Below are 17,664 nucleotides of genomic sequence, written 5' to 3' on the forward strand. Positions count from 1 at the left end.
ATTAGGCAAGGCTAGCACAACTTCGTTAGCGTTCAGTGCCCTGAATGCAACTTCGGTTTTTAGTGAATTAGCGTTGTCCTGGCGAATCTACGCCTAGCAAAGTGTTGCGATGTGAGCGAAGCCGTCACTGGGGAATTTTCGGAGGTTAGAGAATTTGTCCATAAGAATGAATGAAACTTAATTTCTCGTTTTTTTCTGGTGTAAAGTTCTTCTAACAGAGTAGAGGTTAAACAATCCAAACTTTACAAATCAGCAAATTTTACTCTGAGGAACCAAATATTTAATTTAGTCATTCTTTATTGTAATGTATTATACAGTAGAGAATGACTACATTAGATATTTGGTTCTCCAGAGTAAAATATGTCTGCTGATTTGGGAGAGAAGGTGGATGGTTTACATGTAGAGGTAAGTGGAGGGGGATAGTAAAAAGGTTAGCAAAAAGGCAAGTGTTTCAGAATGTACAAGAAAAGGTATGCCTGCATACAAATATAGGTGTAAGAGACACAAAAGTCAAGAGAAGAAAAATGACAAATGCATAGTAAAGGAAAGCAGGAGCGTAAGATGAAAAGCATGGAAAAACAAAGGAAAAGACTAGCAGAGTTTTGTGTACTTGTGATTTGTATATGTATACCTTATATACAGTACTTATATTTAATGGGTGTGGACCTGGGTATGCAAGTATTATACAATGGAATTAGCACTGGGGTTATCATTTTCTTGGTTTTCAGGGGTATGATTCATAAAAGTGGAACAGCATTTATCCTATCAAATATATTATAATATATATACATTTAACCTGCATGGATCCTAACCCAGATTTCCACTGTATGGAAAGTGGCTGGGGTGCCAGTAATGTGAATAATGTGCTTAGGAACAAGTTGTCAGTACCTACCACCTCTCACAGTGTGTATTGTACACAAGGTGTTGGTATCCATTGCCTGTCATTGCATATCTGTCTCTACTTATTATGAGATTATTGTGCCTGTATTTAATGCCTTTCACTGGATAATGTGGTAGAGATGCTATTTTTAATAGCTTTCACTTTATTATGTTGTGGGGGTGCTATATTATTGCCCTCATGCTATAATGTACTGAACCCTTTACTTTAGCTCAGGGGTGTCCAACCTTTCGGCTTCCCTGGGCCACATCGGAAGAAGAAACATTTTCTGGGGCCATACTCGAAACACACACAAACACTAACGCTAGGTTTTGATTTATTTTATTGTAAAAGTAAAAGAAAAGAGGGTATCATAAACCTAGTGAGATTTTTGACATTGTGTTTGAGAAACTAATGTATCAATATCTGGTTGAATGGAAGTAGTTGCAATTCTCAGTGAATTTTCAGATAATTTGGTTCTAATTTTACTCTTGTGTTCATTCTTGAAAAAAGTTGTTCACAAATGTAGGCGCTACATATATACCTATCATAGTGGGTGATGCCGCTGAAGAATGCTTACCTGCCTTTGTAAGTAACCGAATGCTCACTTGTTAACCGCTTTTTCTACTCTAAGAAGCCACACACCGCACACCCCATGTAAAATTTAAAACACACATGCACACAATTAGCGACCGCATGCATACGCTCTCTGTGCATGACATGCAACACGACGTTTCCTGGATTGGTGGAAGTTCAAGCTGGGCCGCATTCATATCCATCCTGAGCCGCGGGTTGGACCCCCTGCTTTAGCTGCTTCAAATGCTCACTTTGTTGCTCCCAAGCTGGTTTTCAATTAGAACTGCCAACTTCCTCAGATAATCAAAGTCATTCAGAAGGTTCTGTCTGAGAATCATGGAAATAGACGTTTCCAAAACTGAAAAGCTGCTGTTTAGCTAGGGCATAGTTCATCATTGCATGAACAAAAAAATAAGTGTGGCCTAATTTTGATGTTGCACACTAACACATGGAGAGTTATTTAGCAACATTCTCATTTTAGTGGTTTTCAAGGTTTTTGAAACCACGACTAAAGTCACATTCTCTAAAACCACGAATGTCATGGAATTTATTAAAAGATCTGAATATAAAATGTATAAATGAAAAAACAGTGCTGAATGATGCGCTAAAAAATATGAATACCTCTAAAACCTCTAGAAATTGGAGCTTTTCAGACAATTCCTAGCAATGAAAACATCTGAAAACCTCTAACAGTACAAATATATTAAAAGTGGTCCAATGAGATCAGTGTAGCTCCCACTGACTTATATAGCACCTCGACTACTTTTACGTGGCAAAGTTTGCATTAGAGGTTTTCAGGGTTTTAAAACTCGAATTTTAGAGCATTTAAGAAATATAGGGGAAATCACAAGTAAAATCGCAGAAAAACAATCGCAATTCGTTTGTTAGTAATTGGGCCCCATACTGTCCCTGGATTTCACTATAAAATTCTGGAAACCTTTTTTTTCAGAATCCTTAACATTTTTACTACTTTGTCATTTGTTTATCTCCTCAGACCCCCAACCATCACTTTTTTAAGTTGCTGTCAAGAATAGTAAATCTATACAGAAATTAAATTATATATGAATACTTACTATAAGTAGATTGCCCTGCAATTGCATTTTCTAAAAATGGGGAATTGTTAACTCTTTCAGGCCTGCAGGTAGTAAAATTATAGCCATTTATTAAAGCACCCTTTAGTACTTATTGGGGAAATGTAATACAAAAGGTATTGACATAAAACTATACCCTTGAGAACAATTTTCTCCTTTATGCAGAATTTTTGTTGGCATTTATTTAAATGTATTTAGCAACACATTCACCAGTGAAAAAAAGACTGCATATTGATAGTTTGTTCCAGAGTATGTAATAAAGATTGCTAATGAAAAGACATTTCTGTGCTCCAAAACAAATTTTAAGCAGGTCTTAGGAAATGTGCAATGTCCTATTAACAGTATATTACATTGCCAAATTGAATTTTTTGCTGCTGTTACTTCTTCATTTTTATTTGTGTATTATATTTCTCAAACTGTATTTTTAAAAAGTTTTATCTATTTCTGCTATGCAAAGTGTTTACAAAAGGTCACACTGGTCCCTGCTTTTACAGAAAATACAAGCTTTAACACAGTGTTTCAATATGTGTGATGTAAACATGAAACTCATTCTGCTTTTTTTCCCCCGGTTGGGAGCTTAAAACTGATTTGTTGATTCAGTATTGTAGTATGGGATAGTAGTGATTTATTGAGTGAAATGTAACCCTGAAGATTTAGTAGAAAAGCAGCATCAGGCAGACAAGACTGAAGAGAAGGATACAAAAAAAACAGTTTTATGAGCTGCAACATTTAACAATGTTTATAGACTCTAGTAATTCATGGCATTGAGATTTCATACCATAATGCAAATAGCAACCCCCTTCCCTCCAACAGTTTTCATGAATAAATCTTAAATAGAACTGGAGACTGAGAATGAGGAAGGAACAACAAGAATAGGATCAGCATGGTCCCCCTCCTGCTGTTTCCTTTAGAGAGGGTCACATAGTGACCAAGGGAGCAGTTCACAGACCAGTATGACAAATTAGTGCATGGCTAGTGTGACTTGATGCCAGGCAACTGGACAGGAATGCTGCTTAGTCGACCATGAAACAAAAAATGTATGAAATTGCATGAACAGGGAAACCAGATTTCAGGACCTTTACTTTGTAATATTACAATTAAAAACGAAGAATATATATTGAAAAATTATATATATATGTCTTGAGAAAGGTCCTCTTAGCAGGACCGAAACATTGACAAAAATTTACTTTTTCACTTATTTATAAGTCCCGTGAGTGCTCCAGTTTTTCCTGTGGATATATATATTTACATAATTAGGTTTACATAATTTAATATATTTAGAAGCCAAAATTTAGAAGCAACAAATTATATTAGAGTAACACTAAAAAATACTAAAACGCTAAGACAAAACTCCAAGGGGCAAATTCACTAACCTCTGGAAATTCACCAGCGTCGGCTTTGCTCACATCGCCACACTTCGCCAGGCGAAAATTCACCAGGACAACGTTAATCCACTAAAATGCAAAGGTGCGTCCAGGGCCCCGAACAATGGCGAAATTTTGCTAGCGTTAATTCAGCAAGCAAATTGAAGTTGTGCTAGCGTTGGCTAATTTGCATATGGCGGGAAGTTAAATTTCAATGGACGTATATGTTGCAACAAATACATTAGACTACACAAGCCCAGGGAACCTAAATAAAAGAAAATAGAGTTGTTATAATGCCCTACACATGTGCCCAGTGTATAGTTTATGTGCCATATGTAAGGAAATGTAGGGGGGAAGCTGGGTACCCTAAAAAAAATTTACAATCTTTAGCAGCCTGAAAAACTGAAAAGTCACCAGTGTTTTTTGGGGCTTCAAATTTTTTTTGAGGAACTCCTATCTACTCTATTGCACTTCACCTAGTCTGAGGTGGCTAAGGCAAGTCTGGCGCAAGAGGTAACGTTTATTAAAATCCGCATCTTAGTGAATTTGCGTAAGTTACGTCCATGCGCCAGAGCGAAAATTCACCTGGCATTAGAGTGCGAAGTAGTGCTAATAGTCTATGTCCTTCGCTAGCGAATTTACGCCAGCGCCGGTTAGTAAATCGGCTCATCAAGAGACCTTTAATTCGATCTGCCACCAGGGGGCTGTAGAAAGATTTCACATTTATTGGTGTATAGGACTACTCATAGTCAAACCATTTGGATAATGATGCTGGGACAATTGGTTTCTATGATCTGTTGGTCAAATAAAGGAGCTAAGAACCTAGAGCTTTAGGAAGCAGTTATGAAATATAGATGGGTTATAGGAAAGGATCATAACTCCTCTGAACTAGGGTTCACATCCTCACATCCTGAAATCCCATATTGGTTATGAGGAGATTACATGCTTCCAAATAATAGCAAACAAGGTTAGCCTATACCCAATAGTCAGAAGAGATGGTGTCTGGGAGATTGGAACCTGAGACACCCGTGTTTGGTATCATTCTGATCACCCACATATAGATCACAGCATGCTGATATTTGCATTATAATATTGGGTACTGGCAAATACCAATATTATATTGCATAAAAAGTAAAAAAGAAAAGAAAAAGTAAATGACATGTTCCTGGGCACTCTTACCTTATGCATGAGCTAATGAAGAATCCCTGCGAGGGATAAAAGGGCTAAAGGATCCAAATGTTGTCATACAAGGAGGCTTCATCATCATGGATTGCATGTCCAGTTTCAAACCTTACCTCAGTAACATCAGGAAATTCCCAGGTAGAGTACTTTTGTGTGTGACATCTAACCTGTGTGTAAGGTGACTGGGAAATAACCCCTTATAGTCACACCAAAAGAAACGTGCAGCTGTGAGCAGGGTCAGACTGGGGGACTTGGGGCCCCCTGCCGCTTCAGCGGGCAGCGTTTTTGCGCATGCGCCGCCGGAATGGTGCACACATGTGTGCTGCAATGAAAATGTGGCCATGCGCGCGGCGCCCCTTCCTCCAGAGGGGTCTGGTCCACAGTCACAGACTGTCATGTTTGCAAAGTCAGGGAGCCAACCTGTGTGGGGGACAAACGGAGCACCCCTTCAGCGCCGCACCTCCCCTAGTCACGGGCACTGATTGGCAGAAGCAAACAATGAAACAGTCAAGGAACCTAATTACCATGGAACTCACTCCATTGATTGCTTCGCCGCTGAAAGTTTGTAATGAGCTGGGAAGGCTCGGCCTGCACTGTGCAATAGTGTATGCTTCCTGCCCAGCACATCTCTGCTTTCCTCTTCCCCCACCCCCACCTTTTCCACACGCTCTCTGCTTCTTTTTAATCATGCACGTATGTGCAAGATTATCAGCGTTGCCGGCATTAAGAAGCGGATCTGGGCCGGCGGGGCCCACAAGAGCCCGGGGCCCACCGGGTTTTTTCACGGTGTCCCGCCGGCCCAGGCCGACCCTGGCTGTGAGTGACCTTTTCATGACATATACCAACAAGCCACGAAAATAAATGAACCAAGTTTTGATCTTATTCAGTCACATACTACCCCTTTAGCACTCAAAAAGCAGCAGTTCTCAAATCTAATGACTCCTGCCACAGGTCTGATGACATTTTTCACAAGGAGATAAAGAACAAAGACACTGGTAGACAGTGTTCCTTTCAAAGAAAGCCTCGCATCTCTGCAATGAAGAAACTTCAGTGGAAAGTCTATAGAGGCATAGGGGCAGATTCACTAAGCGCCGAATTTGCGCTCGCGTTTGCTTCGATCACATTGCAACACCGTAGAATTTCCAAGAACAACGCTGATTCACTAAAATCCGAAGTTGCATCCAGGGCGCTGAATGCTGGCAAAGTAGCGCTAGCGTTACTGCGGCAAGTGAATCGAAGTTGCGCTATCGTTGCCTAATTTGCATACGGCGGGAAGTTAAAGTTGAATGGATGTATATGTTGCAGCAAATACATTATACTACACAAGCCCAGGAAACCTTAATAAAATAAAAATAGAGTTATTATATTGCCCTACACATGAGCCCAGTGTATAGTTTATGTGCCTTATGTTAGGAACTGTAGGGGGGAAGCCGGCTACACCAGAAAAAATTTACGATCTTTTGCAGCCTATCACCCTGAAAAATGAAAAGTCGTCTGCGTTTTTTGGAACTTAGAAAAATTTTCAACTATTTTTTGAGGAAACATATCTACTCTATTGCACTTCATCTGGTCTGAGGTGGCGAAAGTCTGGCACAAGAGGTAAGGTTCAGTAAAATCAGCATCTTAGTGAATTTGCGTAGTTACGTCCATTCGCCAAAGCGCAACTTCGCCAGGCCTAAGGGAGCGAATTACCAATAGAGTCTATCTCCTTCACTAGCGAAGTTAGGCCTGCGCCCGTTAGTAAATCAGCGAAGTAACGAACATCACGCTGCCTAATTTTCACAAATTTTTTGCATCTGTTGAGCATCTGTTTGTACCAAAACCATTGTGTTAAAATCAGGGGAAATCAACACTAGTTGATCACACAGAGCTGATTTCAATACCAGAAAGGCCTTTTCAGTTCCAGGATTCTATTTGACCATCACATAATTGTTACCTTTCATTCAGTCTGCCAAAGGTGCTTCAATTGAGGCAAAAACTGAGATAACCTTTAGTAATATCCCACAATACCCAAAAATGCTCTGACCTGTTTCTTTGTTACAGGTTGTGGTCAGTCTTGGATTGCCCCTTCCTCATGTATCTGGGGTTTGTTGAGTCCAGTTCCAATGGTGTACCCAAGATTGTTGTTTTCTTTTTAACCCTGTCCATAAGGATAACCTGCCAGTAAGCCTTTCTAATATCCAGTATTGTAAACTAGCTGATACAGCCTAACTTCTCAGTTACCCAGACAGAAAGAGAAGTGGACCCTGCACTTCATGTGAGGATATAAGTGTCTTATAAGTGGCAAAGCCTGTGGGTGAAACTTGAATCACAGCTTTTATTTTTGAATTGATGAAGTGGACGAGACTACTGCTAATGACCTATAGCTTTACTATAACCCTGCTGGTATTCTGCCTACCCTAAACTGAGAATCTCTATCCAGTCAATATCTTTGATGCAGAGAATCTCATAGGGGTGTATTATTACTTTATGATCAGGGTTACAGAATCAGAGATCCGAAACACACCACTGCAACTGGTGAACCTGCTCCACCACTTACACCCTGATATAGTAGCGAGATTATCATAATTTCTTTCTTTATACTTTTTTTTAGCTCTTGACCCCCAAATCAGTATTTTAAATTATTTTATACTAAGTTAATTTATAGTAGGTATCAACTTAGACTGGTGGTGTTGACTTAATGACTTATTAAGTTGGCTCTCGCCTTCCTGTGCTTGCTACCACTGTTCTGGGATTACAGCAATTATTCTATCCTGCATAAAATCAATGAGTTCAATTACACTGGCCTCCTGTTCCCATGTTTGTTTTGCAATGTCAAGAAGGCCTATTATGTATCTCCCATAGGCCAGCTTGAATGGTGAAAACCTAGTACAAGCACTTCTCTGACGGCAAACATTAGGTAAGGTAACTGCAGTGAATTTCAACAAAGGCTCAATTAATTTATGGCTAGTCTTCCAAAAGGAGCCTCTATGATATGCAAAGGTACCAGCAAAACTTCTAAATCTGGTATATTCTCAAACTCATCAGTCTCCTCCACAAATACAGCTAGGAGAAAACACTCAGGTTGTCCAATGTCTACCCCTACAGAGTCGGCAAAGTACTCGTTTCAGCTCGCTCAGGGTTGCAACCAATAGGCCTGGCCTTGTTTACCTGTTTTTATGTTTTATTTTGGCTCTATAAGTTCCAAAATTAGGGAAATTACTTCATACATGAAGGATTTTACCACCTCTACCTCATGACAGTACCACAGAGGGCTTTGATTGTAATCATAGCAGTGAGACATTAATTATTATCTCTATGTATACACATTACACCTAGACAGTGCTCTTTTAGTTTACCACTGCCCACATTGTTGGACTTTATTAGACAGATCACACTTCAACTTTATATTTTTACTTTACAGAGTTCAGTCTCAGAAACAGTCTCTGCAGAACACACAGGCCAAAGAATTGACACTTGGTGAGGCTTGCCCACTCAATAGAGAGGGGGCATTTAGCGGCTATATGTCCAAGTTTTCTTCCTTTTATAAATAGGAACAGTATTACTGGATGTGCCGGACATCTTACTATTCCTCTGGCTGCAGCATCCTGGAAGTTCCTCTTGGGCATAAATCCTCTAGGATCTCTCTGGAATGTATAAAGGAATAGACCAATTAAACACATTGGGCTTGAATAGTCATTTCAACCCTTAACATAAATAAACTTAATCAACCAGCAAGGGCAGGTACCGGGTCTGGGTTAGCAGGGCCGACAAGAGCCCACTGGGCTTTTTCCCAGTGTCCCACTGGCCAAGTCCAATCCTGATTGCATTACTCTAGGGTGTCAGGAATTAACACCTAAACCGAGAAGAGCTGTGTGGGTATGTCTTGCACCTCTTCCTGCTTCTTTTACCTACCTTGGCGAGTCTTTTCTCATAGCTGAGATTTTCCATGACTTTTACCAGCTTATTTTCCCTTCTCTGGATGCTCTTCAATTCAGTAATGTCCTGTTTGAGCACTGGATACCAAAACTATACAGCCTATTCTAGATGGGGTTTTACCAGTGCTCTGTAAAGGGGAAGAATAACCCCCTCCTCTTGCAAATCTATGCCCCCTTTAATGCAGCTCAAGACCTTATTTGCCCTTGCAACTGCTGGCTGGCATTGCTTGCGACAGCCAAATTTATCTGCAAAAAATCTAAGGTCCTTTTCCATTATGGATTTGCCTGGTGCAGTCCCATTAAAGGTATAAGTGGCTTGGATATTTTTACATCCCAGGTGCTTGACTTTATATTTACTAACACTGAATCTCATCTGCCACTTAGCTGTTCAGCTAGTTTATCAAGATACTGTTGCAAGGATGCTGCATCCTACAAGGAATTAATTGGGTTGCATAGTTTTGTGCCTACAAACACTGTTACATTATTTATAATACCCTCCCCTAAGTCATTAATAAACAAGTTAAATAAAAGTGAACCCCACACAGAACACTAGGGACACCACTAAGAACCTTACTTCAAGTAGAGAATGCACCATTAACAACTACTGTAAACTCTGTACCCTATCCTGTAGCCAGTAGCCGGTAGCCAATCTATGTTCTAAAAGGCAGCCCTTAAAAATGTAATATTTGCTTTTCTGAAATTCAAGGTCTTTGTTGTCCCAGTATATATTTGTTTTGATTTTTGCACCAAACATTAAATGAGATCATATTATGGTCACATTATCCAGAGGTTTAATTACTTGCACATTTTCTATAAGTTTTGGGGTCATTAGAGATCACCAGATCCAGTATAGCATGATTTCTGGTTGGCTCCTCAACAACATGTGACAAAAAAATTGTCATGCAACAAGTTTATTAACTTGTTCCGATTACCTGTCCTGGCAGTACTGTTGCTCCAGTCAATATCTGGGTAAATCCCCCATTATCATTACTATCCCCAAACTAGCAGCCTTTTCTATTTTCAATACGATCTCACCCTTTTCCTCTTCACTTACATTAGGGGGTCTATAGCATACTCCTACAATAAATTTTCTGGACTCTTTACAATCAGTGAAAAGTTCCGCCCATAAGGCTTCAGCTCCCTCATTTTCTAATATCACCTCCTCCTTTGTATTAGCTTAACAAACAGACATACCACTACTCCTTTTCTGTCCCTCCAAAACAAAGTATAGGTGCTAATGTTTACTGCCCAGTTATGCAACTCATTCAGTCATGTTTTGGCAACACCAATACATCATATTTCCCCTCCAGGCCACCACCTCCAGCTCTCCCATTTTATCAGTCAGACTCCTTGCATTTTGAATTTGAAAACAGACATTTAATACTGGTACCAGCATGAGAATATTGCATATACAACATGTGGTCCTCCCTATCATTAATAGTACCCCCAAGCAAGTCTCTTCCCCCCCATTTTCCCTTTCAATGCCCACTAATTCATCTAACCTGTCTTCCACAGAATCCCTTACTGCACCCTCCCCCATACCTTATTTAAAAACTCCTCCAACTCTCTAACCATCTTCTACCCCAAAGCAGTTGCACCATCATAATTGTGGTACTGGCCTATAGCCAATTGAGAAATCAGTCCAGTTCTCCAGAACCCCAAAGCCCTACACCAATCTCTCAGCCACACATTAATCTCCCTAATCCTACTGTCTTCTTAATATTGCTCTGAGAAAATGTCCTTGGAAGTCCTTGCCCTCAACTTTTCAGCTAGTTTAAAAAAAATCATTCTTGCAGACTTATCCCCCTTTAACGTTTTCATTGGTACCAATGTGTCTAAAGACTGTTTGGTCTTCCCCAGCTCCTCCCAAAAATCTGTCCACTCGTTCCACCACATGCCGAATCCTAGCACCAGGTAAGAAGCAGACAGTTTGGATTGATATATATATATATATATATATATATATATATATATATATATATATATATATATATATATATATATATATATATATATATATATATATATATATAGTGAAGACAAACACTGAAGACAAATCATGCAATAACCACACAGAGCTCATATCATATCAGAACAAAGAGCTTAAAGGGATACTGTCATGGGAAAAAAATTACATTGAGAAGGAAAAACAGCAGCCTGCCAGAAAGCATTTCTCTCCAAAATTGCAGGCACAAGTCACATGACCAGGGGCAGCTGGGAAATTGACAAAATTTCTAGCCCCGTGTCAGATTTCAAAATTGAATATAAAAAAATCTGTTTGCTCTTTTGAGAAATGGATTTCAGTGCAGAATTCTGCTGGAATAGCACTATTAACTGATGCGTTTTGAAAAAAACATGTTTTCTGATGACAGAATCCCTTTAAATTCTTTAACATGTTGACAAGTTGAAATATATGCAACAATATTCATGCTTAAACTGTGCTATAAATGTGCTATGCTAAAATGGCCACACGTCATGCCACTGGGCATTTTGTCTTGTGTGTGTTCATTGACATGCTGTATGCTGTTGATGTAATCTGTTGTTTTGAATTTTCTTTTCCTTTCACCATATTGTTATTGACTTACAAGTTGCTATGCTAAGTGTTCCCTGTGCTATCATAAAGATGCATCTTCCAACAGAATAATCAAACTATAAGTGACAAATACTGATATCCCACAATGGCAAGCTTTCTATCAGGCCATAATGTCTTTGCTTTGCAATGCATTTCTTATTTATTAGGGTAATACACTGAAAGGTATATAAGGGGTGGTTCACATTTAGGTTAACTTGTAATATGTTATCGAATCCTTAGCAACATTTCAACTGATCTTTATTATTTCTATTTTTTAATGATTTACATTTACATTTACTTCTTCTTCTGACTCTTCCCAGCTTTCAAATGGGGGTCACTGACCCCAGCAACCAAACAATTCTGCTCTGTGAGGCTACAAAATTATTGTTATTATTACATTTTAATACTTCTCTTTCTATTTAGGCCCTCTCCTACTCATATGTCAGCCTTTCATTCAAACCACTGCCTGGTTGCTTGGGCAATTTACACCCTAGAACCCGGAGAGCTGCATAAATTACAAACTGGAGAGCTGCTGAACAAAAAGCAAAATCATTTTTTAAGAATATACCTAAAAAAAGAACCAATTGCAATTTGTCTCAGAATAGATCTCTACATTATACTAAAAGGTAATTTAATAGTGGTCAACCCCTTTAAGCAGCATTTTAAAGACATTTAATTGTCCTTCTCTGTTTAACCGTTTTTTAATATATTGCACAAAAAGTTTGCACAACTAAAATATAGTCTCTTATTTACTCCCTTATGCAGTTGTTTCAAATAAGATATGCTATGATCACTGTTCTCTAAATATTCACAGAGGCTAGTGCTAGAGATTCATTAACTATTTTCTAGTGCAATTCAGCACTCAGTACCACCCTGTTGCCTCACACCACCCCACATTTATCTTGCTACAGTTGGCCCTTTTTGTAGTGGAACTGCATCGCTAGTGCGGAGAGCACAATTGATTACCCCTGGGTATCAAGTAACTTTCCTTCTCCTTTACATTACAATAAACTTTGTTCACTATGACTTGTTGCCTGGTGGACGTTTGCCTTTTTTGAGTGCCTGCTCCATTTTGGTATGTCGGTTTGTCCGCCCCCCGTGCTGAGGGCTCAGGGCGGTGCACCTGGGCCACTTCCTTTTTGTGGTGAGTAATTATTATACTGCTTGGAGACCCTAATACTACAGATGTCTTTCCTTTTTGTAGGGGAACTGCATCGCTAGTGCGGAGAGCACAATTGATTACCCCTGAGTATCAAGTAACTTTCCTTCTCCTTTACACACAACTTTTTTCATGCATGGTAATAATAATCAAGTTGCATAATTATTTCTGAATTTTATTTTGGTGAGTTTAGTGATATTATTTTTTTTAGCAAGTTTGTGTTATGTCTAGCTGTTGGTTGCTTGTGCCTGTAAAATGTTCAAAGTACAGCAGAATGAATTATAACTGGAATCGAACTATGCAAATTTGTTGAACAATCATTTTGGTGTCTTTACGGGTCACATACTTGTCTTATTCTGTGCAGATGGGTATGGTATTCATATTTAGGCTATTTTGTTTTGTTCAGGGGCATATACCTTGATATTTTTGAATTAACCTTATATGATTATACATGTTAAAAAATGTAATGTAGCACTTTTTTGCAAACAAATAAAAATAAAAAGAGGACCATACCTTTCCCAATTCCTTTCCTGGATATCTAGCAGAGTCAGCGCCGGATTTGCTGGGCGGGCGCCCCTAGGCCGTGCGCTCCACGCTGTCCTAGCGCCCGCCTGCACTACCACGCGCTGGCACAAAAGCGCCAGCGTGCGAGCGCCGGAGCACTGGGGAGCACAGGCTCCCTACAGAGCGGCTGGGCGGCATGCCGTCCCCAAAAATGTGCCGCCCTAGGCCCAGGCCTATATGCCTTGCCACAAATCCGGGCCTGAGCAGAGTCAGAAGGGCAACTGTTTTTTTTTCATTAGCATTAGCTGGTGATGTCCAGTGACACCATCCTCGGGAAATGCAATAGTGATGTGCATCCGACCCTTCTTCGACTCTAACCTGTTTATATACCCATGCCCACCAGCCCTGATGTGATGTCATGTCAGTACAAGTATATAATAAGGTGTGCATTGGGGCGGAAGAGAGGCAGTAGAGGGCATGATGGATGCAGGCTAAAGTTCAGCTAAAATCCGCCTGTGGCTGGTGAACACTGTGTGGAAGTTTGCCTGAACTTGCCCCACCCAAGGGTCCCCTGGACTTTGGGCCAGCCTGCACATCACTACAATGCACACAGTGGACCAGTGAACATTGAGGCACAGCCTATACAGGTACCCGATGATGTCACTACACATGCACATAGAGTTCCTCTGATGTAACTGAATGCTCACTGTGCATGCACAGTTTGAGCTAAAGGGCTATTTAGCTACAGTAGAACTGTGCATGTGCGTTAAGCATTCAGCTCCAGTTAAGACCCATGCAATTTACTGTATGTTCTGCAACAGCTGGGTGACCATATACTTTAATGGAAGAGCATTATGTGTCAGTATCCAATAGCATATATCAGAAGGTAGTTCTCCAGCTGTCCCTGAGGATGAAGGCAAGGGTGCATGGAGTTCTTGTTCTTTAATAGTTGAAGTGCCACTGCTCATAAATATAATGAGCAAATAGCATATAGTAATAGCATGCCAACCCTCCACTTGTTCCTGATCAACTACCTTTAGACTAGGGTGAAAGCAGTAATTTTTGTTCTGCAAAAGCTAGGGGGCCACCTGCTCACATGGAGGAGCATGTAATTATTCAACGGCATATATGGAGTAATGGCCCTCCATCTGTCCCTGATTACCACCAGCCAGGGGTGAAGGCAATGCTTGTTCTGTGACAACAGGAAGTGGCCCTCCAGCTGTGATTCAATCACAATTTAATTAATCTAAAGTTGAGGGGAGTTGTTTCTGGCAATATGAGGGCCATGCTATAGCGTACAAGAGCTACTGATTTAATGGAAGTTACATACGGTAGTTAAATCGGGTTGAAAAGTCCATCAAGTTCAGCCCCTCCAAATGAAACCCAGCATCAATACATACCCTCTTACTCCTCCATACACTCACATAAATTATATATACACCCATATCTATACTAACTATAGACTATTTTCCTCTAAGCTGAGGGGGTGGCCTCTGGTGCAGTGATCCTCTTTATGGGTAAAAAGGTCCCCTGCTATTTGTCTATAATGTCCTCTAATGTACTTGTAAAGTGTAATTATGTCCCCTCCCAAGCATCTTTTTTCCAGAGTAAACAACCCCAAAATTGACAGTGTACACTCATAATTTAAAAAGTCTTCTGTCCCTCTAACCAGTTTAGTGTCTCTGCTCTCCAGCCCCTTTATATCCCTCTTAAAGACTGGAGCCTAAACGTGCACTGCATAATCCAGCTGAGGCCTTACTAGGAACCAAAATTATGTTTTCATCCTTTGAGATAATGCCCTTTTTTATGCAAGACAGTGCTCTATTTGCTTTAGTAGCCGCAGAATGACTCTGCCCAGAATAATACAACCCCCATTTGGGGGCAGATTTATTAAGGGTCGAATTGAAAATTCGCAGTAAAAAGAAAATTGAATTTTAAACCATTTTTGTGTACTTTGACTAGGGAATAATCCAAATTCGAATCGAATTTGAAAAAAAAAAAAATATTAAAATGTATCATGTACTGTAACTTTAAAACTTCGACCATTCACCATCTATCTTTAAATTTATCTTTAAATGTTCTATGACAAGAGGTCACCCATTCCGATTAGAAGAAAGGTGGTTCCGGCTAAATATTTGGAAGGGGTTTTTTTTACAATGAGAGTGGTGAAGATGTGGAATTCTCTCCCTGAATCAGTTGTACAGGCTGATACATTAGATAGCTTTAAGAAGGGGTTGAATGGCTTTTTAGCAAGTGAGGGAATACAGGGTTATGAAAGATAGCACATAGTACAAGTTGATAAAGGGACTGGTCAGATTGGCCTCAGAGGCAAATTAGAGAGGCTTCAAATGGGGTTTCCTCTGGATGAACTAGCAGTTAGGCAGGTTATATATAGACTTGAACTTGATGTGCGTGTGTCTTTTTTCAACCTAACTTACTAAGTAGCTATGTGGTCTCTTTTGAATTTCCTCATGTGTGAACCATGCAACATTAGTTGTATTACTAGAATTGTGACTATTAAGAAGGAAACCTTCATTAACTAGTTCCTCATTTGTGTAGACAGAAGAAAAATACAAGTTCAGAATTTTTTATTCTGTTCTCATCAACCACCTGACCCCCCTCTGATATTAAGGTTTCCACCCTCTCTGCTTAATTTTTTTTTGCTATTTACATATTTAAAAAATAATTTTGGATTCTTTTTACTGCTTACTGCAATACCCTTTTCAATATCGATTTTAGCTTGTCTGCAGGATTTATTGGCCTCTTTATACCTGATAAATGTTTTGGCTGTCCCAGCTAACTTGAAAGCCTTAAAAGTCTGTCTTTTCTCACACACCTCAACACAAACACTTCTATTTACAACATTCCTTGCTTACAAGCAGTATATACTGACATGTATATTATTAAGAAGCATTTTAAAAACGTACCGTTTTTGTTGTGTTTAACCCTGTGAAGAGCATTTCCCACTTAAAGGAAAACTATACCTCCCAAACAATGTAGGTCTCTATTAAAAGATACTGAGTAAAACAGCTGATGTGTAAAACCCTGCTTCATGTAAATGAACCATTATCATAATAATATACTTTTTTAGTAGTATGTGCCATTGGGTAATCATAAATAGAAAATTGCCATTTTAAAAAATAAGGGCCGCCCCCTGAGTTCGTAAGATTCACTGTGCACAGATACAAACCACATGTAAGGTCACATGAGCCAATTAACAGACAGAGTTCTGCCTTTTGCTTCCTCACTTCTTCCTGTTACAGTTAGTGTTGTAGTATTTCTGGTCAGGTGATCTCTGAGGCAGCACAGATAGAGTCACAAAATGGTGGTTCAAGGCAAGAGATGTAAAAGGGCAATATTTATGTAAATATATATTCCAGTTTGGTAAGATTCTTTAATATGTCATTCAATTTGATATAAACTGTTGCTTAAGTATTCATTTTGGGGGTATAGTTTTCTTTTAATATGTTGCAGAGATGCCCTTAAACTGTCAAAGTTTGCATGTCTAAAATGTAATGTTTTAGTTGCTTCCTTATAGAGTTGTTTCTGCAACATAATCTCAAAGGAGACCATATTATGATCTCTATTCCCTAAATGCTCACCCACACAAATGCTAGACATATATTCAGTATTATTAGTTATTACAAGATCCAAAAGAGACTGATACCTAGTAGGTTGCGCTGAAATAAAAAGTTGTCATTCAGAATATTTACAAACCTACTTGCTTTTTCTGACTTGGCAACCAGATTACCCCAGTCAATGTCTGGATAATTAAAGTCCCCCATAATAATAACTTGACCTAGTTGCGAAGCAGCTTCTATTTGTAAAAGTAGCTGGGCTTCATTCTCGTCACTTATAGAAGGTAGTTTGTAGCATACACCAATGATCATTTTCTTTGTAAACTTTTGCCCAGTTGAAATCTCTACCTATAGGGATCCCACCCCCTCCCCAGTGCCATCAATGATTATTTATTTAGTGCATGGCTTTAATCCAAGATTTACATACAAACACACTCCACACTTTTTAATCCCCCTGTCCCTCCTAAGAAGTATGTAATCATTTTAATTCACAGCCCAGCCATGTTTTATCCCACCAGGTTTCAGTGATACAAATTATATCATAAGTTTTAGACAAACTCATTTGAAAGCATACCGTGGAGGTTACTACTTTTCCTTTTGCAATTTCCATTACTTAATGGAGAATTATATCTTAATTTAGTATTAACCCAGAGGGACCCCTTAGCTGGTAAACTGTATGCCCCCTCACTCCTCCATGACCCCTTACTAATCCCACTGGCCAGTCTACCCTAGCTTCCCCATAAATCTTTGGCTCATCCACCCCCACCCCTTGCCTAGTTTTAAGGAAAATCATACCCCCAAAATGAACACTTGAGCAACAGTTTATATCAAATTAAGTGTCATA

This window comes from Xenopus laevis, chromosome 5S (genome assembly GCF_017654675.1).
Source record: "Xenopus laevis strain J_2021 chromosome 5S, Xenopus_laevis_v10.1, whole genome shotgun sequence".
NCBI classification, from domain to species: Eukaryota; Metazoa; Chordata; class Amphibia; order Anura; family Pipidae; genus Xenopus; species Xenopus laevis.